Source organism: Canis aureus, chromosome 17, assembly GCF_053574225.1.
Source record: "Canis aureus isolate CA01 chromosome 17, VMU_Caureus_v.1.0, whole genome shotgun sequence".
NCBI lineage: Eukaryota > Metazoa > Chordata > Mammalia > Carnivora > Canidae > Canis > Canis aureus.
In genome coordinates, this window is record NC_135627.1 from 4,060,031 (window position 1) to 4,086,900 (window position 26,870).

General features: G+C 39.8%; 1 protein-coding gene and 1 long non-coding RNA gene across 3 annotated transcripts in view; one reads left to right on the forward strand and one right to left on the reverse strand.

The window, feature by feature from the left end:
* Positions 1-26,870, reverse strand: part of MYO16 (myosin XVI) — a 594,113-nt gene that overhangs the window by 409,515 nt on the left and 157,728 nt on the right. The gene's annotated exons all lie outside the window — the stretch shown is intronic.
* Positions 772-5,705, forward strand: LOC144287417 (uncharacterized). The gene is made up of 3 exons (XR_013355222.1): positions 772-1,065; positions 1,184-1,302; positions 5,141-5,705. It is a non-coding gene; the product is annotated as an uncharacterized LOC144287417 (long non-coding RNA).

Consider the following 26,870-nt stretch of genomic DNA (forward strand, 5'->3'; position numbering starts at 1 on the left):
GGGATGGATAGATGGATAAATAGATATGCCCTGATGAGTTTATTACACATTTTATTGATATAAAGGCTGTAGAGCCCACAATTTACAAATAAATATATAATACTCAGTCTTGTAAGTGCCATAGAGCCAACTGATTCTCACAGAATACTATTGATGATTTTTGTTAAACTCTTATATCCACAGCCAATCTGTGGTTACAATTAGTGCATGTGACCTTGACATTTTGGTAGATATTTTCACACATTAATGAGTAGAGCCAGAGGTGAGCAAACTCTGACTGGCAGGCCAAATCAAGCTGTGGAATTTATACAGCGTCTGAACTAATAATGATTTTTACACTTATAAAGGGTGTGTAAGAAAAAGAAGCAATAAAGAACAACCAAAAATCTAAGAAGAATGAGCAACATGGACTTTATGTGGCCCAAGAAGCTTAACATAGCTATCATCTGGCCCTTTACAGAAAGTTTGCTGGCTCCTGAGTAAGATGAAAATGAAACAATGAAGCATGTCAGATATTGCCCATTTATCAAGGACCGGAGGGACATCTGTGGAAGTAAGATAATGGTTTTTGAACAATGTATCATATTACATTTGTATCACATTTTTGGTTCCAATATAACACATTTGTTAAGTTTAGGCCTGAATGAACGTGTCCTCCAAAACTTAACTCTAGACAAGGCATAAGACAATAAATCAAGCCAACTTTCATGGTGTGATTCTCCTATCTCAAGCTACCAATGTGATGTCACTGAACCCAGGGTTGAGAAAAGAAGACATGCATGTGACCTTCAAGGGCATGAGAGAAAAATGCAGTAAACTAATTAGGAAGTGATAAATCTTGAGTATTATTCTTTTTTTAAATGCTTTATTTGATTTATTTGAGAGAGAGAGAGAGAGAGAGAGAGAGAGAGCATGCAAGACAGAGAATAAGTGGTGGGATAGGGGAGAGGGAGAAGCAGACTCCCCATAGAGCAGGGAACCTGATGTGGGGCTTGGTCCCAGAGCCCTGAGATCATGACCCAAGCTCAAGGCAGACGCTTTACTGACTAAGCCACCAAGTGCACTGTGAGTATTACTCTTTATTACAATCTACCTAATTGTACTTTAATTTTTACCATAGAATTTATTTAACTGTTTCACAACCAACTGACAAATTCCTGAAATTTTAACAATTGGCTCTCAGGGGCTGGAAGGGCAAGGTCAACACTCTACAGAGAGTAGCCTGAGGTCGATAAGGAACATGTCCAAGAATGTTTAGGACTGAGAAGGACACTACCCCCAAGAACTCCAGAACTTACCACAGTAAGTAAGTCCCACTCCTCTTAATTGGGCCACCCATCAACCCAAGGAAGAAAGAAGTGGTGACAATTTGAGCATATTTTTTTTTTCCCTAGATAAAAGGGCTGTTTTCCCCAAGGGCTGTTTACATTATCAGATAGAACTAAGTCAGAACCACAGACTACATGCTAAAGGGGTTGCCGCTGGACACCATGGTGGGCACTCAAGAAGCAGACAAAATCAGCTCTTGACAAAATCAAGGAATGTTTTTCATATAAACACACACACAAGCTGTAGAGTGAGCTAAATTAAATTCTATGTCTCTACTGAGGGTTAAAACTGGACATTGTGAAGTAGCTAGATGTAAAGACATAATGAAAATGCCATTTGCATAATAATTCATTCATAACAGAGAATTTTGAAAAAAGAAGACAGTATGATGTGGGAAGCAAAGGCAAAAGAAACATTAAACTTCCTTACTACTTCCAGACCACTGACAGGTCCTTGCTACAGGCAGTGACCTTCCTCTAGGAGCTCGGCTGCCTCATGTTGACACTTTGCTCAGGGCAAACAGCAACCTTAGCTTAACATTATCCCAACCTCCAGGATTCTGTAAATCTACTCTAACATGTAAAAATCCTTTGGAAATTTCTTTTATCTCTACACCCCCCTTCTAAGATATATGTCAGCGATGATCCCCCAAGCATACGGTCTACTGATAAACATCTGAAGGATCTCATGACTAAGGTTTTATTAGACAGTAATAAATGGCTTTTTCCTAACAACAGCTAGTCCCCTCAGGGTCCTGGAAACCTTGCTTCCAAAATCCCTTAGAGTCTTATGCTCCCCCTAACCCCCTCCCAACTTGAAAGTATACAATCAGTCACCCCTCATGACTCCAAGGCAGCTCTTTTGCCCACGGCTACTGTCCCCCTGCTGTAATAAAACCAGCTCTTTGCACCTAAGACATCTCAAAAATTCTTGGCCATTGGCTCCATATCTCAACATTTCCTATATCAGGCACATTTTTCCAACGCTAACTAACACACACTGAGCACTTTGCTAAGTGCTTGGGCTGTAAATTAGATTTATAAGAATTACTTTAATTCTCCCAACTCCATGATGCAGATCTTATCATTGTTTCCAAGAGAAAGATACTGAGACTGATAGATTTTGTGTTGCCCCCAAGCCACGGTAAGCTGGTAGATGTAGAACTCAGTGTGGTCAGCAAGACTCCAAGGATTCTCAAGATAAGCATTGGGGTAGAGAAACTTTAAGATCACAAAAGGAAAAAAAAATCACAAGAGGAATGAAAATCCATTTTAATGCCTTCTGATTAAAACTGCCCAAATGTAGGTTAAAATACTTTCCCCTAAAAGTTCCAGGTTTGTAGCAACCTTGGAATAACAAGATGTGAATTGCCAGTCGAGTAAAATGTCAGTGCTACTCCAAGTCTTTCAGTGACAATAAAATCCGCAGGAAAAGAAAAACAGCCATCTGGGAACCAGAGTAATGAAGCTGAGGTTTCCTTTTATAGTGTCACTGCTTGGAACTGATTCAGCATTTCTTGTATATTTGTGGCTTCATCATCAAGCTGCCACAGAGCTCCACTGAGAAGTCTGTGTAGGGGGCATGATTTGATATTTAAAAAGAAACAGTCTCTAAATCTTCAGCTATTGGGGTTAGAAAATGGATGAAAATACGCCAGAAAACTTGCTAAGGAGCTTTCATAGAATATGCAGCTGCCCCCACTGAAAGTCCCGACCATCACCAACAATAACCAACCCCAAGAGTCCAGCAGGTAATTGGTCCTCATATGGAGTCTCTGGACATAACCATGATTTGTCTGTGATGATATCACACAGCACACTGAGCAACTTGGTGACAGTAACTGCTTTGGGGACCCTAGGAACCCACATGGATATCTGGCTACACAGCCCTTGATGATGCTCATGTGTTTCTCATGATGATTGTGGGTCTATATTCACAAAGATTTCACAGTTAAGATCAATACAGGGAAGGACAAGCGAAACACAGCATAACCAGGGGTTCTAAATCTGTTCTAAGATTTAAGCCCTGTTTTAAGCCCTGCAAAGGCATTTTCCAGAGAGAGGAAAGGATAACGGATGGGTGGCAAAATGTCAGCAAGTGGTACACCTCGTTGAAGGGTGTACGGGAGTACTTTGTTTTGTTTGCTCACCTTTCCTGTAAATTTGATTTAATTTCAAAAAAAAAAAAAAAAAGTTACAACAAATAACAACAAAAAACCCAAGGCGGGCTCCTTTCTCCCTGAAACGATAACTGAAACCTCAATGCAAAGACTTCCAAAAATGTAGATGGGAGAATTTCCATAACAATTGATGATCTTCTAAGAGATGCTTTAAAAGGCTTATCTTATCATTATGGCAATAAAGAAGGGAAGCAGCAAGAAGGAACAGACAGATTATATTATTAACACCACAGAAATGTCTATCTGCACTACAGTCCCACTTACCATACAAATTTCCTGCCCTAAGTAGCACCCAAATTTTAGGATGTCTAAGAAGAACATGAAGATTTTTTAAAAACGGATTTTCCTTTTTTTTTTTCTAAAGATAATATTTATTTATGTGAGAGAGTGTGAGTACAAGCAGAGGGAGCGGCAGAGAGAAAAGCAGACTCCCAGCTGGGCAGGGAACCCGACACAGAATTCAGTCCCAGGACTCTGAGACCATGACCTGAGCCAAAGGCAGACGCTGGGTGCTGAGCCACCCAGGTGCCCCTAAAATCGGTTTTTCTAGTTCAGTGATTCTCAAACTTCTTTTCATTATCACCCCTTCCCCATCAACCTCCACCATAAACCTGTAATACCACAGACATTCCGTCCATCTCCTCAGATGCAGTGGTCCTATGAAGGGCAACAAACCATGGTAAAGCTAATGTTTGTCTTCCCCAAGAAAAACTTTGCACCCTTAAGGGCTATTTCTCCTCCCTTAAGAATCAAGCCCCAGCCACCTCCGGATACTCCAATGCAAGTGTTCTGGAATGGGATCAGAAACCATGCATTTGAAACAAACACTAAAGGAAACTCTGGTGCAGATGGCCACCAAAATTCATTTTGAGAAAAGCTGCTAGGATTTTACCATCTCAGAAAATTACCTTCAAACATCTCGCTTTGAGCAAGAGAATTAGTGGCAAAGTTAAGAACTCATGTCAGATCCTTTCCCATTAATTTGGCATTGAGAATTTGGCCTCTAATGCTGTATCGCTCGGAGCACACAACTTATTCTCAAAAAATACATATTTAGTCAAGCCCACCCAAGGTGAATTTTGGTTCAGGATGCTTAGAACAGCTACTATAACTTAGAAATATATACGTACCCTGTTCTGTCACTGGTCTTAAAATAAGTCAGTCAAGAACACGCCCAACTGACCATATGTTTCTAAGGTCAAAGCACCTTGATGATTATAATACTGGGAAGGGTGAGAAGCAGTGGACATCAATATCCAAAGAGCTGGTTAGCTTGTTTCCATCCCTGTTGGCGTTGGAGCTTGCAGTGAGGATCTGCCTGGGATCTGTATTCAGGGGGGCTGCTCAGTCAACACTTTAAATGGATGCTTTCAGATTTGGATCAGGTCCATATGCATCAACAGGCCATTCAGGGATGCTATCAGCCACCCTCCTAGAACAGGAGAGCCCCAGGGTCAAGGCCCCATCAGGGTTCCATACTTCGTAAGAGAACTACAGACCCATCAGCTAGGGGTACCATGTCATCATGTGTGCTGAGACCCACCCAAGTCCCGCTGACCTACCAGGCTTCAGGGAGCGAAGGCCAATTTTATATCACTTTGCAATGAGTTTTTTGTTTTTTGCCTTTTTTAGTTTGCAATTAGCTGAAGAGTTCGGCTTTCTACTCAACTTGGTTAAAACTGGATCTACCTAAAATCTGAAAGTTGTGAGACTGAGCTCCAGGACTCCCGTGGCCAAGTTGATGCGGATCCCCACCCAGTCCACTGGAGCAGCTGCAAATGCAACAAATATCCAGTGAGTGCCTTTTCTGTGCTACGCACTGCTTTAGGAGTTGGAGCTGCAGCAGAGAAAAAAATAGAAAAAAATCCTGCCTTCGTACAGTTTACAATCTCACAGGTACCCATAGGTGAAGACAGAACACAGACAAGAAGGTATTACACAGTAGAGGGATCTGTAGTTCTTCTTGAATCACTGCCTGGATATCCTGAATCTCTCAGAAAATTATTTGCTGTTTCTCTCTTTAAATGTTGCTTGTAACTCATTCCCTCCCTCCCCACTTCAAGGCCTTCACTGGCCCAGAGCTGAAAAGATATTCAAAAAAGTGCTTCTACAAACTCACCTGTTCTACAGAATTTCTAACATGTATTATTGGGATGTATATGCCCCAGAGGGATCAGGTGTGGCCAGTGTTCCTAAACCAATCCTAAATCATTAACTCTCTAAATAGTCCACAACAGACCCAAAGTGACAGTTTTAAACAACACATATTTAACTGCATCGTATTTCTTCACACCTAGATGTAGGAAAAGTAAATCTAGAATGCACACAATATAAACACATGCTTCACTTGTTACTCTCTCTCTCTAATCCACCGTCAATTTATCTTACATAACTTTAAAATGTTTTTTTCTTATATTTCAAATTTTAGATGTAGCCTTAGCTTCAAAAAATTGATTCATTTTCAAAAAAAATTTTGATTCATTTTCAAAAAGTGATAAATAAAATAAGGTACAGGGATCCCTGGGTGGCGCAGCGGCTCAGCGCCTGCCTTTGGCCCAGGGCGCGATCCTGGAGACCCGGGATCGAATCCCACGTCAGGCTCCTGGTGCATGGAGCCTACTTCTCCCTCTGCCTATGTCTCTGCCTCTCTCTCTCTCTCTCTCTCTGTGACTATCATAAATAAATAAAAAATAAAAAATAAATAAATAAATAAATAAATAAATAAATAAATAAAATGAGGTACAGCATTGATATTACTGCTAATCTAGAATACTGTTTATGTGTGAGGATGGTAAAAACAGAAACTGAATAATACAAACATTCCTCAAAGTTAATAAAATGTAGTGTACTTGAAATAAAAGGTAAAACAAATATTTACCCTCTTTTAAAAGTAAGACAAAGGGAGATGGAGACATGAGAGAAACAGGTGAAGGGGATCAACATTCCCTTACCACGATGAGCAATGAGCAATGAATAGAATTGTTACTTTAATTTTACTTGCATAATAATAAAAAAAATCATCACAAGCCAGTTTTTTTCAATTTCATCTTTAAAAAAAAAATGTAAAGCAAAGGGGAGACAACTAGCTGAGTATATCTGTCATTGACCACTACCTAAAGATAAACTCAGAAGACAGATGTAGAGAGCATCATAGAATATCCATTGATGTATTGGTGGTTGTGTAGATGTAGTCTTTTATTCTTTCATTATTTCCCCTCCAGCCTTCTTTGCCAGGTAAACTGACAGACAAAACACTGAGTGCAGGATATTTTGTGAATTCCAACTGTATCACAGATATTCATTATTTTTAACTCATTTTAAAAGTGAAATTTCAGAGGCACCTGGATGGCTTCAGTCAGTTAAGCATCAAACTCTTGATCTGAGCTCAGGTCTTGGATCTCAGGGTTGTAAGTTCAAGCCCCATGTTGGGCTCCATGCCCTATTTTAAAAAACTGGGGCGGGGGAGTGAAATTTCATAGAAGTAAAGTTTTCTGTGCCAGACTAGACATTTTGGAGCAACTGACTCCCTGGAGACAACCAGAAAGGTTGAACAATTTTTTTTAATGCTTTAATTCTTCAGTGAGCTAAAAATAGAGTGAATTATTACACGGAGAGGTATCACATACATTAAATCTATCACAATTAAAACTCTTGAGCATTGATCCAAGAATAGATAATAGATGTAAGAACAAAATATCTACCATGGGATTTGTTTCCAGTTATTGTCAATCATGAATACAGCTATTAACAAAATTCTTGCACAAGTCTTTTTGTAAAATAATGCATTCATTTTTATAAGGCACATACCTAGACATGGAATTGCTGGGACACAGAGTATGTATAAATGTGAATTTCTTAGAAATTGTCAGAGTTTTCAAAAGCAGTTGTACCATTTTATACTCCCACCAGCAATATAACTAGTCTTCACATTATTCCACATTCTCATCAATATTGGCTATTTAATGGAGCCATACTTATGGGCAACAGGTTTTAATTTGCAGCATGCTGATGAGTTACAATTTTGAGAATTTTTAGGTAAATTTATTAGTCATTGGGATATTCTCTTCTGTGGGTCCTAATCTCACTCTTTTACCCAATATTTTATGGTATATTTCAGTATTTTGTTCTTATTGGTCTATAGAAGTTCTATATCTATTGGATATGGTTACTGCCCCTTTGTTTGGTCAATGCAGAAAATCACAGTACTTTTCTTTTTTTTTTTAATTTTTTTTATTTATTTATGATAGTCACACGGAGAGAGAGAGAGAGGCAGAGACACAGGCAGAGGGAGAAGCAGGCTCCATGCACTGGGAGCCCGATGCGGGACTCGATCCCGGGTCTCCAGGATCGCGCCCTGGGCCAAAGGCAGGCGCCAAACCGCTGCGCCACCCAGGGATCCCCCACAGTACTTTTCAAATGATAAAACAACCATGCTTTCTTGGGGTACAGGCAATGGTCTACTTTGTTAAGTGGTGATTATATGAAGTTCACTTTTAATAAATCATAGTTGCACATTTATTGCCAATTTTATTATGTGTTTTATTTCATTCTAAAATATTATAAAATAAAAAATGTGCTATATTATTGTAAAAAATAATGAGTACTAACATTTTGAAATGCTGGTTATTAAGTAATAATGACTCTTTGGCAGAAAGAATAAAAATGCCTGTCCAAGGGAGCAAAGGAGACAAGAGACAGGACATTTTGTATATCAAAAAGCTGTGATATATCCCTATCAGAACCTCAATGCCCTTTTCTGTAAAAATGGAAAAGCTGATCCTAAAATTTGCATGGAATTACAGGAGATTCTGAGTAGCCAAAACAAACTGAAACTGAAAAAAAGAAAGTTGGATGCCTCACACTTTCTGATTTAAAATCTTATTGCAAAGTTGTTTGTTTGTTTTTCTTTCTTGTTTTTTTTTGTTTGTTTGTTTGTTTTTTGTTTTTCTTATTGCAAAGCTATAGTAATCAAAACAGGGGCATCCGGGTGGCTCAGTCAGATAAACCTCTGACTTTGGTTCAGGTCATGATCTCAGGGTCCTGGGACAGAGGCCTGTGTCTGGCTCCTGCTCAGCAGGGAGTATGCTTCTCTCTCTGTCTCTGCCCCAGCTCCTGTGCTTGTGCTCTTTTTCTCTCTCTCAAATAAATAGATTAAAAAAAAAAAAAAAAAAAGGTGCGGTCCTGGCATAAATGTACGGACCAGTGGAATGGAATTGAGAATCCAGAACCTGTAACCCCCACATCTATGTTCAACAGATTTTCTTTATCTATTTTTTTTTATTTTTTTTATTTGAGAGAGAGAGCATACAAGTAGGGCTTCTTCGGGAGACAGAGAAGAGAGAAGCAGACACCCTACTGAGCAGGAAGCCTGATGTGGGGCTCAATCCCAGGACCCCAGGATCATGACCTGAGCCAAAGGCAGATGCTTAGCTGACTGAACCACCAAGTCACCCCTGCTCAACAGATTTTCAGTGAGAGTTCCTGATCATTCAATGGGGGAAGGAATAGTCTCTTCAGCAAATATGTTCACTGGGACAACTGGTTATCCACATGCGAAAGAATACAGTTGAACTTCATAACACATAAAAAAAATTAATCCAACAGACCCATAAATACAGAGGACAAACTTTAAAAGACTGGAATAGACATTTCTCCAAAGAAGATATACAAATGACCACCAAGCACATGAAAAATGACCACCAAGCACATGAAAAATCCCATCATAATCATTAGGGAAATACAAATCAAATAAAACCACAATGGTACTATTTCATGCTCACTAATATGACTACAATAAATTTTACAAATCAAAATAAGTACTGGCAAGGAGGTAGAGAAATTGGAACCCACTTACATTGCAAGTGGAAAAGTAAAATGGTTCAGTGACTCTGGAAACAGTTTAATGGTTCTTTAAAATGTGACACACAGTCTACCACGCTAACAATCCTGCTCCTAGTATAAATCCAAAAGAATTGAAAGGAGGTACTCAAACAAATACTTGTTCATGAGGTTCATAGCAGAGTTATTCACAACAGCCAAAAGATGAAAACAACTCAAGTGTTCCTAAATGGACTGACAGATAAACCACGCATGTTATATTTATACGGTGGAATATTATTCAGTCATTAAAAGGAATGAAGTACTATATGCTACAGCATGAATGAACATTAAAAACATTATGTTAAGTGAAAGAAACCAGATAACAGCCTGCATATTGTGTGATTTCACTTAATTGAAATATCAGGGGTAGAAACGGAGACAGAGAGCAGACAGTGGTTGTCAGAGTGGAGAAGGGGTTACGGGTGAGTGGCTGTTAATGGGTATGGTTTCCATTTGGGGGATGAAAACGTCCTGGAACGAGGGGTGCCTGGGTGGTTCAGTTGGTTAAGCATCTGACTCCGGCTCATGTTATGATCCCAGGGTTGTGGGACTGAGCCTTGTGTCGGGCTCCCCCATGGTGCTCTCCGCTTAGCAGGGACTCTGCTTCTCCTTCTCCCTCTGCCCTTCCCCTTGCTTGTGCACTTGCTCTCTTTCTCTCTCCCTCTCTCTCATAAATAAATGAAACCTTAAACAAAAAGAAAAAAAGAAAAGAAAAGAAAAGAAAGAAAATATCCTGAACTAGATGGTGGTAATGGATGCACAGTGTTGTGAATGTGTTAACTGCCACTGAATTATATACTTTAAAATAATTAAAATGGTAAGTTTTATTTTGGATGTATTTTACTATAATTAAAAAGCCATAACCCCCCTATTGTGGTGTCTTGAGTGTTATAAACTTAAGCCACATACATTTTTTTAAAGATTTAATTTATTTGTTTGAGTAAGAAACAGCAAAAGACTAAGGGAGTGTACATGAGCAGAGCTGAGGGGCAGAGGCAGAGAATCCCAAGCAGACTCTGTGCTGAGCATGGAGCCCCCAACGGAGCTCGATCTCACAACCCTGAGATCACAATATGAACTGAAACAATGTCCGGAGCCTCACACATAACCTATTGAGCCACCTGGGAGACCACCCCACACATTTTCTTATAATTATGTTTTATAAAACTGTATTTACAGAGAATCTAATGTCAAGGAATTTTATTTATCTAAATCCTGTTTGTGCTGTTCAATAATTCTGAGATAGAAAGGGAACAACCTTAGGGGATTAGTTAAGCCTTCTTACCTGCATAATGTTTATTTAGATTTTTTTTTTTCACCAATGCACTAAACTTATGCACATTTGGCACCAATAACAATCTGGAGAATAGTTTTGAATTCATAGATTTAGTTTCTGGTCCCATAGAGCTAGTCCAAGTCCGGTCAGCACCATGGACACCAGTTCTCATTGTTTTCAAGGGGCCTCAAATACACCACAGCCTTTTGTGCCTAGACCAACCCTACAATTTCCTGGTCCTACTTCAACCACTTACTTTCCTTTTGAGTCTCATTAATCAGTACATTTTTTTTTCTTTTTTATACTCAGACATATGCCCCATTAAGCATTTATAACTGTTGTCCCCAGAGGAGCTCATGTAGAAAAATATGTACCGTGTGACACATTAAGGAAGAGAGATTAATGCTGCCCCTTAGGAAATTATCAATTCCAATTTCGGTACTTGCCAGACGCTTCAGCATTCAGCAAAATCGAGCAAGCCCACCCCTTTCCAGAATGCTCATGACCACAAAAGCCGCCAGACAAATCTATCTGTTGGTGCTAGGTCTTCACATGGAAGAATTGCCCTACCCGCACTAAATCAGTATTTAATGTTCCTGTGTGGGGAATACTTTATTTTTGATTAACCAATTTTCAGTTTGTGTCTTAAACATTTTTAGAAATCCAATATTATGCCCACTGGCTAAGTTACATTGATGAATAGCAAGTACCTCAGTTAGTCTCAGAGGTGCCGAGGAAATTTCTGTCTCATGAAAAAGCAAGGAAATAGAAGGCATGCATGACGGAAATCATTCCTCAAAGAGCAGGCACTAAAGAGCAAACTTTTCCTGGTGTCCATGTCTGACTCAGCTTAATCCTGCATTGAAAATTTACACCTGATTCATGATGTTCTTTGTTTAAAAATTCATGATTACATGTCAGGGTGACTAGGTGGCTCAGGCCGGTTGAGCATCCAACTCTTGATTTTGGCTCAGGTCCTGAGCTCAGGGTCATGAAATCAAGCCCAGAGTTGGGTTTCACACTCAGCGAGGAGTCTGTTTCTTCCTCTCTCTCTGTCCTCCTCCCCGCCCTTAATATCGACCTCTCTCTCTCCCAAATCAATCAATCAATCATTTTAAAAAGTCATTATTAAATGTGAAGAGAAGCCCCAAAAAGTCAGAATCAAGGATAAAATGAGTTAAGCTTCAGGGATATTTCAAAATGTTGTCATGGGAAGCGGTGCCTTTCAATCAGCTGAGGGACACTAAAAATAAATCTGTTTCTGTCCTGAAAGGGGCACTTCCTGAGGTGTCACCTGGTCAGCCTCTAAACTGAGGTCTTGTGCCATGCTTTCCTGAAAGTTCACATATGTTACAGGGGTGCTAGGCTTGGGTCTTTTTCCAGCCAGTTGATATTTATCAAATATAAAACCGACTATTAGGGTAGACCACAAAAGTCACCTGTCTTCAATCCAAACCTTCCCAAAATAAAAACAAAACTTCGGTTTATCTAGAAATTGGGATGATGATGATGTAAATGACAGGGATTACCAAAAAAGACATCCTCCATCACTCCGGACTCAAGATGAAAAATGATGCTTATAAAAAACAAACCGCAAAATCCAAATGATCTCTCTTCTTCTCTCTCTCCCTCTCTCTCTCTCTCCCTCTCTCTCTCTCTCTCCCTCTGTTTCTCTCTGTCTCCCCGTACTTTTCTGCACTACCCAACCAGATCATGCTTGTTATCTGGTTTTCCTTCTGTTATTCACACCATACCCCAAGAGGCAAAAATTTGGCAGACCACATCCAAAATGGACCCTTTCTGAAAGGAATAAATGAAGTAGAGTCAAACACTTCCCCATGCCACACAGTCATTTAGGTGACAAAAACCTACACTGCTCATCAGTTACCTGAAAACATGTGGGAAACAAAATTATACCAACACTTTGCAAGTTAGATGTTGTCGACATTAGAGCTTGACTCTGATTTGGACACATAAAAAAAAAAACACATTGAAAAGCTTATGTAAATAGTAATTTGTAAATGCCTTGGCACGTTAAAACTAGTAAAAACCTGCAATTACAGTAAGGATCATAATTTTACAAACAAAAGAACGGGGACTGAGGACTGAGAAAAATGTTTAATTATAGGGGCACCTGGGTGGCTCAGTAGTTGAGTACCTGCCCTCATCTCAGGTCGTGATCCTGGGGTCCTGGGATCAAGTCCTCCACCAGGCTCCTTTCAGGGAGCCTGCTTCTCCCCCTGCCTATGTCTCTGCCTCTCTCTCTATGTCTCCTATGAATAAATAAATAAAATCTTTAAAAAAAGAAAAAGGAAAAATGTTTATTTATGTTAGAGATGAGCAGTGACCAGGGCTTTGATCCTTAGCAATGTGAAGAGCAGATACTGGAACAGAAACTCCTCCCATGCTCCCCCTCCCCCGCCCCGTGCCACCGTCACACCTTTCTAAGAATGTGTCTTTGGGGGCTAGGTTATTGCTTATATAGCATTTCCTTTAACAACAACAACAACAACAGCAGAATTCCAAGAGATATTTTCAATCTTTTCAGAAATGCTATATATTGCAAACATTAATTCGTTATTAACACAAAAGTACAGTGAGTTCACCTCTGGTCACTGTGATGTTGTTGTGTCCACCAACATAGGGCTGGTCACGGCCAACTTTAAGATAGGAACTTACGTACCATAAGTACTTCATCTATCTTTGGAAGATTTTGGCCTTCTGGAAATCAGTTGAACACCTAACTATATTCAAATGCATGTTTTTACATTAAGCTTAGAAAACTGGCAGGCACTTGATTGAGCCCACGGCATGAAAAGAAAAGCTCTGTGGCCTCCTGCTCTTCCTACTACAGAGGACTAGTACTACTGGTGCCATGCCTTGCATAACACCACACACAAAAACCCACAGCTGGAGGAAACGCACACTTTGAAAAAGACCTGTGAGAAAGTCTGATAAAACCTGTCCCCCCTTCCCTACCTCAAGTTATCCAAAAAATAATGCTACAGATTGATTTATTGATTCCAAATTAACACATTATCTAGCCCATCTGTTAGATAATCCTATCTCATTTTTGTCAGATTGTAAGTTATCATATGGTCAGTTGTAACAAACACCATTTTATAATAATTATTCAAACAACGTTCATACTTTCAGCCTGGCCCACATAATGCTCATCACGGCGTCCAAGTTTATCTGCTGCATTCAGACGTTAGCTGCTGAAGTTTTGACAAGTTTCATTTGTGTACTAGACTAGAATCTTGTATTTTTCTAATCATCAAAAAAAAAATTTAGATGACTATCATATACTCAAGGTTATGAAAAAAAGGATTTACAATAAACATTTCTGTAAGATTCTGCTATGTATAATAATAAAAAACACTGAAGCCCCAAACTAAGAAAAAGACAGATTTTTATTTTCATTGGATCAAAAAGACTTAGCCCCTTTGAAGTCGTTAATGCACTGGAAGCCATAGTCCAAGGTACGGCTGACAGCGAAGATAGGCAGCCAGCCAGAAGATTAAGGGATGAGAGAGGCAGTTGAAAGAGAACAAACAAGTGACATCCCTACAGAAATAAATGACTCAGACAACATCAAGGAAGCAATGAGATACAGAGATAGAAGGGATATAAAATGTTACAGTAGTTGAGCCAGGCAGAGAACCACCTGATGACAGTGCGGGGAAGTTGAAGACTTGGACATCCCATCAGCAAGTCTAAACACAGGTGGCCATAGGCAGAAATGAAGGAACACTCTGGAAATAGAGTGAGTGTGAGTGTGCATGTGCAAAAAATCCAGTATTTTGTGCTAATGTGATTATCTTAATTTCACTGATTACAATCACTACTGATTATCAGAGCAATCAGTTCAAGCAGTTTATTTTTTTATTTTATTTTTTTATTTTTTTTATTTATTTATGATAGTCACAGAGAGAGAAAGAGAGAGAGGCAGAGACATAGGCAGAGGGAGAAGCAGGCTCCATGCACCGGAAGCCCGATGTGGGATTCGATCCCAGGTCTCCAGGATCGCCCCCTGGGCCAAAGGCAGGCGCCAAACCGCTGCACCACCCAGGGATCCCAGTTCAAGCAGTTTAATTAAAAAATCAGTGCAATTATGTAGAACAAAGTTTATAGAACATATGTAGAAAAAGATCAGTACAACAAAAGGTGACTATCTTCCATTATAGAGATCTACTAATTGGCTCAGTATTGTTCATGTTATGGTGATACTTGGCATACATGTGTAATATTCTAGTCTTGTCTAACTTGCTTAACCTTTAAAATATTTTTTTTGAGTTTTCTTTTTTTTTCCCAAAGGAGCTTTTGTTTAATCTAGGTTATACAAACAGAATCTTCTTCTTGTGACTTTCAATAGGCCTTTTTCCTCTGGTTTTGTAATAAAGATCTAAAAAAGTAAAAAGGTGATTGAGAACCCACACTAAAAGAATTATTTACCTAAACTATATTTGTGAAATAAGAATATAACTCAAAGCATGAATAAAAAAGCATATTTGTAAATCCTTTGTGATGAGCTAAGTTGTCTAATTTTAATTTTTCAAATTACATACACTACTAAAATAAGAAAAAAATTATGCAGTGAAGAGCATGATTTTGCACTTTGGGGGTGGTATATAGGCAGGAGAACTCTCCTTCAAGGTTGACACTGTAAACATTTTATAAAAAGAGTTTAAGTGCTCTGAATCTTATCTCATTCACTTACTTCTGCAAAGTCCTTGACAAGTATTTCATGGTTAAGACCATTTATTACACAACAAATTTTTAAAACTGTATGTTAAATAGAAAGTTGAGATCAACAAAAAAAATTCTGAATTAATTCATCTCCCTAAGGATATGGAATCCAAATGATGAACAGTGGTCAGTGTGCCTAAGGGTGTGTGCGTGCACATTCCAGAAATGGAGAGAGAAATCTGAGCATAAGGATTTATTACCAGGTCCTAATCATGAAAAAGGCACAGCAGAATGGGCGGTGGGCAGACTCTAGGGTGACCCCCATAATCTTCACTTTCTGGTGTTCATGTTCTTTTATAACTCCATTGTAAAATGAAATAGCAGGGCTTTTATTTTAATCATTGTGCAATAGAGCAGAAAGAAGAGAAAAGAAGTGAGGGCGAGGTAACGGACACTCTCCATCTCCCAAGTCTTCCCAGGAGCCCAAAGTACTCACAGAGGCTCCCCAAGGGTATTTTCCTTTTGTTTTGCTTTGTCTCCACTTTAGGTGGTGCCAAGATTTACCTTTACATTAAAAGGATTTGAGTGGGGATGCCTGGGTGGCTCAGGGGTTGAGCATCTGCCTTTGGCTCAGGGCGTGATCCCAGGGTCCTGGGATGGAGTCCTGCATCAGGATCCCCACAGGGAGCCTGCTTCTCCCTCTGCCTATGTCTCTACCTTCTCTCTGTGTCTCTCATGAATAAATAAATAAAATATTTTAAAAATAAAAAATAAAAGGATTTGAGTGTATCTTATTGAATGCACTGGACTTACTAGGCTGAAAAGTGAGTGTTGTAAACAATTCGTGCAGAGAGAAGTGGGTGGTAAGCTGAGAGCTGGTTCATATACAGAGCAGGTAAACGACGGAAGGGGATACATAATTCACTATATTCTCCCAGAACAGAGGCCATCCTCAGATCCCACTGCAGGGTGTTAGACACAGAATCTCAATTTGAAGATTGTTCCTTTACTATACTATTCTCTCTGCTCCTCAGTTAATTGGTTCTTTTCCACTAGAAATGAAGTAACTAGAAGTATGTTGGCTGCGGTGGTTTCAAAGTCCAGTTTGGTACTGGATGAGCTATTCTGCTTTGGCTCCTTTGCTGCTATTATGGCTTTATCTTTTGCATCTGAAAGACTCTCTGAGGGTCCCAGAAGGGGAGGTGGGGGGGGTAACTGGGTGATGGGCATTAAGGAGGGCACATGATGGGATGAGCCCTGGGTGTTGTATGAAACTGACAAATTATTGAAAACTACATCGGAAAAGAATGATGTACTATATGCTGGCAAATTGAATTTAAATTTTAAAAAATGGCTCCCTATACTTGTGCATTCATTCACTGTAAGAAATAGGTAATAAACAAAATGGGCAAAAAAATAAGTTATCTGTCTGGATTTAAGTTAGATAAGTTTTGACAATGAAAGTGTAGTCAATTCCTACCAAATATGATCATTACAAGGATAATTGTAATGTCTGCTGCTCATGGAGAGATCTTCATGGGTCATTCAAGTAAAACAAGTCATTTTGACCACTATACTATCTCGTGATAAAATTTTTAGCTCTTTGAAATTATCAATTGAATTAGCTACTGTGACTTTTTTTAAGTGTCTGATTGTGACATATATATATATATATATATATATATATATATATATATATATTAAGATAACTAAATTTACAATTATCCACAATATATTTTAAAGGTACTTTGTGAAAAAATTGTGGTATAACATAAAATTTTAAAAATCAAACTACCAACTCACATGCCGCTGATTCCAAATCTTACCATCTTTGCTAAAATATATTTTCATGAAGTGCTGGAATAAAGTTATACAATTTTATATCCCCTGCCCCCAGGCCCTTCAAGTGCCAATCCGTGCAGAACATTTGGGAGACAGGAGAAGAATTTGTTAGGAGGCTGTTCTCTGCCTACATCAATTTCTACTTCTGCATTGAAAATAATTTATACTAGAGGTTAAATCTCATGAGAAATCTGATCCTGAGATTTTCAAGAATTCTAGAGCAATTCTATGGCAGCCTACAGTTGTGTTTTGAGCATGCAATTATTTTAGTATCAAGAACTATGATAACATGGAGAGAAATTATAAAAATCAAGCAATCCAAGTCTGTACAAAATAATAAGAAAATAATAATAGTGGGAATCGTAACATATACTGGCAACACTGCAAATTCATATTCATATATTTATGGAGTAGACACTATTATTTTAGATGAGTAAACCGGGCACTGAAAGTTTCATTATTAACCTGCCTAACTTCTTCACCACTTCCCAAAGCCAACTGTTCTGAATACATGAAATGGCTTCCTTACACAAAGTTACCTTCTGTTTTCCTACAACTTCAAAGCCCTGGCTTTCTCTAATCCACTAGATCTCATCGAGAACAAGTTTAAGTCCCAAGAAAAAAAATTAACAATCTACAGGAATAAGTTCTACACAACATGCTCAGAGCTGTTCTGCCCCATTTCAGTTTTCTCTTCTCGGAGCCAAACACCCTTGGTCCTTTGCCTCTTCCTCCATAAAACGGTTTTTGACTTCTCACTGTTCTCAGGATCCTGATGAGAGTCTCTACATTTAAATGCACCAAGGTCCCCAAATTAATTTTTTTTAATTTTTATTTATTTATGATAGTCACAGAGAGAGAGAGAGAGAGAGAGGCAGAGACACAGGCAGAGGGAGAAGCAGGCTCCATGCACCAGGAGCCCGACGTGGGATTTGATCCTGGGTCTCCAGGATCGCGCCCTGGGCCAAAGGCAGGCGCTAAACCGCTGCGCCACCCAGGGATCCCGAAATTAATTTATATTACCTCCGGACTTCTGCCTTTCTTGGTTTAGAAGCTGTGCTTCTATTAATGCAATCTTTGATTTAATTAACTGGGGAAGAAAGAGCACTAACACCACAACAAACCACATCTCCCAAAGTAAGTCACTGATATTTTGGAACTTACATTTCCCCTATTCATTTTTCTATCAGTGGATTACTCCCACTATGTGAATCCATAATGTTCTTTTTAGATTCTCTTTCCACATTCAATGTATTTTCAACTCACCCCAAGCTACAAGTTAAGGAAATACGTGCACCCACACATAATTGATTTTTCAAATAGATGAAAAGCAAAATCCCAAAGGCTACAGGAATTCTGAACCTAAGGACTGCTGGTTTCTGCATTTGGGAGATCAGCTGTGGGGGAAGGGGCCAATCTAGTGTGGTTCAATGTGAAAAAAACGTTAGCATGGAACACGCAGAAGAATCTGTGTGATTATAATTATTCAGGGCACCAAACACTTGGTGCTGCAGCCAGGCCCATAACTACTTTTGCCATAACTGTTACCAAACTCCTAGTAATAGGACACTGCAGATAGTCTACTAATCCACAGAGGAGGTGGGTTTATGTTCTACTTCCTCTTTGCTGTGTATATATATCTACACTCAAGGTAACTCCTTAGTTAACTACTTAGGGTTCTGCCATAGTGTAGAATCGGTCATTATAAATTGAATCTGTATTACGGGGTAAAGTCCAAATATATCTCCTTTTACAATTCCATTTACAATTGCACCAAAAAAAGAATAAAATACCTAGGAATAAACTTAACCAAGGAAGTAAAGGACCTGTAGTCTGAAAAATATAAAATATTTATGAAGAAATGTAAAATGACACAAAAGATTGGAAAGACGTTCCATGCTCATGGACTAGAAGAACAAATATTGTTAAATTGCTAAAATTCCCATATCACCCAAAGCAATCTACAAATTTAATGCAATTCCTATCCAAGCCCCAACAGCAATTTTCACAGAACTAGGAAAAATAATCCAAAAATTCATATGGAACCACAGAAGACCCTAAATGGCCAAAGGAACTGAGAAAGAACAAAGCTTGGAGGTACCACAGTCTTAGGTTTCAAGATATAGTTCCAAGTTGCAGTAATTAAAACAGTATGGTACTGGCATGAAAACAGAGACACAGATCAATGGAACAGAACAGAAAACCCAGAAAAAAAAGCCCATGCCTACATGGTCAATTTATGACAAATAGGGCAAGAATATACAATGGGGGAAAAGATCATTTCTTCTTCAACAAACAACTTTGGGAAAACTGGGCAGCCACATGCAAAAGAATGAAACTGGACCACTTTCATGTCACAACAGAAATAAACTCAAATGGATTAAAGTTCTAAAGATGAGACCTGAAACCATAAAACTCTTAGAAGTAAACAGAAACAGTAATTTCTTTGACACTGGCCACAGAAACATTCTCCTAGATATGTCTCCTCGGACAAGGGAAATAAAAGTAAAAAATAAACGACTGGCACTACCCCAAAATAAAAAGCTTTTGCACAGTGAAGAAACTATCAACAAAATTACAAGGCAACTCCAAGATTGGGAGAAGATACTTGCAAATGATATAGACAATAAAAGGCTAATATCCAAAATATATAAAGAACTTACACAACTCAACATTAAAAATAATTAATTGATTGATTAATTAACCAATCCAATTATAAAATGGGCAGAGGATCTAAAAAACATTTCTCCAAAGAAGACATACAGATAGCCAAAAGACACAGGCAAAGACGCTCAATCTCACTAACCATCAGGGAAATGCAAATCAAAACCACAATGACTTATCACCTCAAATCTGTCAGAATGGCTAAAATCAACAACACAAGAAACAACAACTGTTGGAGAGGATGTGAAGAAAAAGGAATCCTCATGCACTGTTGGTGGGATGCAAACTGGTGCAGCCACTGTGGACAACAGGATGGAGGTTCCTCAAAAAATTAAAGATAGAAATATCATATAATCCAGTAATTCCACTACTGGATATTCAAAGAAATGAAAATACTAATTTGAAAAGATATATGCACCCCTGTGTTTATTGCAGTGTTACCTACAATAACCAAGATGTGGAAGCAACTCATATCCATTAACAGATGAACAGATAAAGATGTGATAGATATGTATATAATGGAAGATTACTCAGCCATAATAAAGGATGAGATCTTGCCATTTGCAACAACATGGATGGACCTAGAGGGTATTATGCTAAGTGAAGTAGGTTGGACTGAGAAAGATAAAGACCATATATTTTGCTCATATGTGTAATAAAAAAAAAAATGAAAAAAAAACATTCAAAGGGACACCTAGGTGGCTTAGTGGTTGTGCCTTTGGCTCAGGGCGTGATCCCAGGGATCGAGTCCCACATCGGGCTCCCCATATGGAGCCTGCTTCTCCCGTTGCCTACGTCTCTGCCTCTCTCTGTGTGTCTCTCATGAATAAATAAATAAAGTCCTTGGGATCCCTGGGTGGCGCAGCGGTTTGGCGCCTGCCTTTGGCCCAGGGCGCGATCCTGGAGACCCGGGATCGAATCCCACGTCGGGCTCCCGGTGCATGGAGCCTGCTTCTCCCTCTGCCTGTGTCTCTGCCTCTCTCTCTCTCTGTATGACTATCATAAATAAATAAAAAATATATTAAAAAAAATAAAAATAAAAAATAAATAAATAAAGTCCTTAAAAAAAAAAAAAGAAAAAACAGACAAAAAAGCAGAATCAACCTATAAATACAGAGAACAAACTGATGGTTGCCAGAGGGAAGAGCCCAATGGAGGGATTAACAAGATGGGTAAAGTGGGGTAGGAGATATGGGCTTCCAGTTATGGAATTAATAAATGAAGGGAATAAAATGCACAGCATAGGGAATATAGTCAATGATACTGTAATAGTGATATATGGTAACAAATGGAAGTCACACGGTGGTGAGCATAGCATACAAATGCTGAATCACCATGATGTATGCATGAAACTAATATAATAATGTATGCCAATATACAATAATATTGTATTTAAATACAATATTAGAAAAATACAATGAAAATTTGAGAATAAACAACTAAACCAAAATTGGACCATATAAACTTGGTGACTATTCTTGGTCAAAAATGGCTGAGTATTGGACTGTCACAGGGTCAACCTAGAGCAGTGGCCAGCCATGAGATCCATAAGGAAGATCATGAAAACTGGGGTGGGATGGGCAGATGGGGGAAGGAGCCACTTTGACAGGACAGCATGTGGCCTTGGATGCCCCATCCATTCTACCACCCACTACATATGGCTCCATTTCCTTCTGAGCAGATCAACTCCAGTCTTGGAAGCAATTCCAGGTCCCAGTTATGACTGTACCTCTTAACACCACTGTTGCCAGACATATGAATATCCAAATCATCCAAGGCAAATTGTCCATTGTTTTCTTAATAACTTCTAGATTGATTTCATATTATTTCAGGAAGTTAGAATTTTACATAAGTGAAAAAAAAGGGAATTATTTTGATTTGGAGATCTCATAGTATCTTCACCTTGGTTCTGTTTGATTTAGACCTCCCACTAGTTTTGATGATGACTTCCATCCTTTCTTTCTGAATCTAAATTATAATATTCAGAATCTAGGACCTTCTGATTCAGACCCTGTCTACATGTTGGGACATATATTTGGGACAGTGTATACTATCTCACTTTACTTCGCATTATATATTGATTATAGTTTCTATCTGTATAGTCCGACCTGAATGTCTATTCTCAATACCAGTTTTACAGGCTTTTATCTGTAAAATCTCTGTTTTCTTAACCATGTGACAAAAAGGCTATCCAGTGTCCATGAAGATGCCTACTCAGAACTCCTGCCTGTAGCAAAAAGCAGGACAGGCTGGTGGCCCCACATGCTGTACCCAAATCCTGCCATGGCCTTGCTTTTTACAAGCTGTTCCCAATAAAAATGATGGCACAGCAAGGGCACTAATGACAGGTCCATTCCTGAGAGATGTGGGATCTCCAGAGAAAGAGACAACTCTGGAGAACTGCTTGTCAGCCTAGTAGAGAACTTCTCAGAACTGTGCTGCCTACTGAAACTTCTCCTCCCCACTCCTCTGCTTCCTTCTCTATTCACTGATATTATGGGCTGTATGGTGTCTCCCAAAGTTCATATGTTGAAGTCCTGACCCCCCAGCACCACAGATTATCACTGTATTTGAATAAAGGGTCTTGAAAGATGTAATTAAGATTAAATGGGGTCCTTATGGGGGGCCCTGATCCAATCTTACTGGTGTCCTTAAGAGAAGAGGAGATTAGGTCACAGGCACACATGGGCCAAGGGATGACCATGTGAAGACACAGTGAGGTGGCCATCTGCAGGCCAAGGAGAGAGGTGTCAGAAGAAACCCAACCCAACCTGCTAACACCTTGATCCTGGTCTCCTAGCTGCCACAACTGTGAGAAAGTAAATGTGTGTTGTTTAGGCCACCAAGCCTGTGGTGCTTTGTGACGGCAGCCCTAGCAAACTAACACAACCAGGGTCACACCTGCATTGAGTTCTGAAGTCTCTTCCCTTTGCTCCCCTTTGCTAGCATTCTCCCCCAAATCTCCTGCACATCTAATCCCATCTTGGTGTCTGCTTTTCAATGGATCAAACTAACACAGTCTTCTTGAAATCAAAAAATCAACCAAGACACACCTGTTAAATACTGAATTGTGTCCATGTAAGATTCGTGTTGAAACCTGAACATCCCAGTGCCTATACTTGGAGATGAGGCCTCTAAGGCTGTAATTAAGGTTAAGTGAGGCCATACTAAGGGTGTCCTGATACAACAGGACTGATGTTCTTATAAGAAGAGTCTCCAGAGAATTCACTTTTTCTGCTCCTACTGAGGAAAAGCCATGAGAAGCCATGAGAAGTCAGACCCCGACAAGCCAGCAAGAGAGTTCCTTGCCATACCTTGATGGGAGCCTTCTGGCCCTGAGAACAATGAGAACATTAATTTCTGGTGTCCAAGCCACCTAGCCTGGGGTGCTATTTTATGGCAGTCCAAATGGCCAAATACAACACCTTTCCTACCTGAGGTAATCCCACAGGCAGACAAAGAGCAGGGTACCCTGCAAGTCATGCCCAGTAGCCCTTCCAGTTCATACACCTGTGTTTCTCAAGAACACAGTCCAAGCTGACTTCCTCTGGAGTTCCAGACATGAGCATGCTACTCCCTAACATGTGTCCCATGGAAAGGGAATTCAGACGAAGAACACTGAGGCTCTGTGTTGTCAGGTTTTATCTCAAGCCTTATCTTCCTAGAATTCAAATTAGACAGGAAACTGTTTGTGATCTTCATTTTATTAGAACAAGAAAGTAATCTTGTTTTGTTACAGAATCATTTTCAATTGGGAAGGAAATGGAGGCAACTGTCAATTCTACGTTGCCCCAGGGTATTAAAAAATGGCTTCTAGAATCACACAGCTGGAGTGAGCTGGAATTATAGCTTCTTATATCATACACCAATTCTGCAGGAAGCAGCTCATTTATCAGACACAGATTCTTGCGTGTAGAGCTTCCTGTGAGTGTGTGGTCATGGACTGTAACGGGCGAGTAGTTCCTTTTTTTCCATATTTCTGCACATCACAAAGTCTATCAGTAGTGTTCTATGTTTCCGGCCCTCGGAACCACTACAGAGCCAGGAGGACAGAAGGAAAAAGTGGTTCCTGCTATGAGTTTCTCATAAACCAGCAGCTCTGCTGACATCAAAAAGAAGCTACAGTCCTGTCCTGAGCTGTGCAAAGTAGGGAGGAGAAGACATTTCTATCAAGAACCTATTAGAAGGCAGATACCAATAAGCAAATTCTAGATCCAGGGATAAAATGCCTGTGGGTGCACAGAGAAGTTTTATTCTTTCAGCTAAGAAAGTCAGGAAAGATTCCTGAAGGAGGTATTATTTAGTTCAGGCCTTGACAAATGAAGGGAACACAGACACTTTGAGACAGAAATCAGTGGAAGAAACAGAATAAGGAAACACACAAGGGCAGGAAATTAGCTCCTACATGCAAAGCAAGGCAACAACTCTGCGAGACCAGATTTGTCATGTTGCCCATAAAGATGACTGGACCATTCAAGACAGGACAGCTATTTTTGTCTGTCATTGTCCCATAGGTTATGCAACATTCAGCATCTCTGTCCCCTGGACAGAGAATTTCAATAGATCCCAAGAGTAAGTATGGTAAACACGGTTATTTGAGAACCTCTAAAATCGAGCTGAAGCTTCCGAATCATCTGGAGGGCTTGTTGAAACACAGATCCCTGCTACATTCCCGGTTTCCAACTCAGCAGGTCCCAGATGGAGCCCACTCTCTACATTTATAAGAAGTTCCCAGGTGAGGGTGATGCTGCTCCTTAAGGTGGTAAGTCTCTGGTGCACAGAACAGAGACCCAGGAAGTAATACTGGGATAAAAGTATGGAGGGCTATGAATGGCAACTACGTTACAGGAAGAAAGAGTCTCTGAAGACAAATGCATAATCACATTCTTACTATTCCATTCAGAACCTAGAGAGAGAGAGGAAGCAGCTGGATGGTTTTAGAGACTGTCTTATGAGAAAACAAAACATGTGTGTATCTCTTATCCCTCTGGAGCAGCATTCCATGTGCCAGCCGAGCCACCCCAGGAAGCTCATCCCTGACGAGAGAGGAGAGAGCTGAGGAGGAGCAAGCAAACCCGACCAAGGGGGTGGCTCCTCATTCTGGGCAGTAAGGTGTGTCAGCCGGGGGCTGCAGTTGCTTCTGCTCCCTATTTACCTCCCTAGAACATAACACAAATATGCCCTGGAAACTACATTTGGGGAGTTCTGGAGGGAAAGCCTGGAGGGCTGGGACAACATCAGGAGAGGAGACGACTCTTGGTCTTGTCTCAGATCTTGATCTCAGGGTCATGAGATGATGCCTCACAACTGGCTCTGAACTCAGCGCAGAGTTTGTTTGAATTTTTCCCTCTCCCTCTGCCCCTCCCACTCATCTCTTTCTCTCATTCTCTCTCAAATGAATAAATCTTAAGAAGAAGAAGAAGAAGAAAAAGAAGAAAAGGATGCAACAGACAAGGGACAAGCCATGTAGAAGGATCAAACAGCCTTCCCAGCAACAAAAATGAGCATAATTCAGGGTGGAAGTCAGACCTGTTTCCGAGACTCACCAGTGGGATCTGTGATATAGAAGATAAAGGCCCATGTTCAGTTTAGACAGAAAATACCAAAAGTAACTCTTAAGTTTCAAACTAGAGTTTCTGAGGGAAAAGAAATCGCCATATATTGACAAATGAGCATGTAGTGGGAAAGGACATTCCTGTGAAGAAAGGTGAGTAGGGGTATAGAAAAACAGAGTAGCTTCGGGCATAGTTCCAGATGCCTGTGTGATTTCTGACTAAAAGTACAAGGGGAAAAATGAGGGTAGTGCTTGGACTTTGGAAAGTCAAATTTGGAAATGACCCTATGAATGAGACCAAGGACATGAAAAAGACACTGAACATTTTTGACTCAAAACTCACATTGACAAATAGTCTTCCTATAAGACCATGGAGATTTTAATAAAATCACTGTTATTATGGAATATATAAGAAATCACTGACAAGGGATCCCTGGGTGGCTCAGTGGTTTAGCACCTGCCCTTGGCTTAGGGTATGACCCTCGAGTCCCGGGATGGAGACCCACATCGGGCTCCCTGCATGGAGCCTGCTTCTCCCTCTGCCTGTGTCTCTGCCTCTCTCTGTATGTCTCTCATTAATAAATAAATAAAATATTTAATAAAAAAAACAAACAGAAGTTCAAAACAAATGAAGAACTTAAAAAAAATCACTGACAAATGTATAATATAAACAACAACACCATCATTCATACATAATCTAGGACCTTAATGAAGACATGAATTTCTCCCAAGCAATCAATCAGGTTACCATGTGCTGGGCAAACCCACTGCACAGTGTGAAATCCAGTCCACAATGGTGGGAGGTGTACATAATGAAAGGATTTAGGGTTTCCCAAAACTATGCCTTCCCCTCCCATGTCCTCATAGTAAGTCCAATTCCAAATATGTATGTAATAACTAGAAACCTAAGAGTTGGCTTAAGAAGAACTTCTAGGCATAAAAAAAAAAATATTTTGACTGTACTCACAGTAGTAATTATGCTCTCTCTACTTGCATGAAGAAACCAGCAAAAAAAGAGCAAGTTGGGATCCCTGGGTGTCTCAGTGGTTTGGCGCCTGCTTTCGGCCCACAGCGTGATCCTGGAGTCCCAGGATCAAGTCCTGCATCGGGCTCCCTGCATGGAGCCTGCTTCTCCCTCTGCCTATGTCTCTGCCTCTCTCTGTGTCTCTCATGAATAAATAAATAAAATCTTAAAAAAAAAAAAAAAGGAGCAAGTTTATGCAAAGCCTGCATTCCAGAGCATTGGAGAGATTAACCCAGACACCATACATTAACCTTGGATACTTGGATAAATACTAGACGTAGGGCAAGGTAATATTCAATTAAGTGAAGAGCTGTTGACCTCTTTGCATTGTGGAAACAACTTATAGCTGCGTGGAGATATTTTATGTTAATTTGCAAGATAAACATGCAAAACATAATAGGCAATGTCTGAGCACCTACACTGTGTTAGGTGC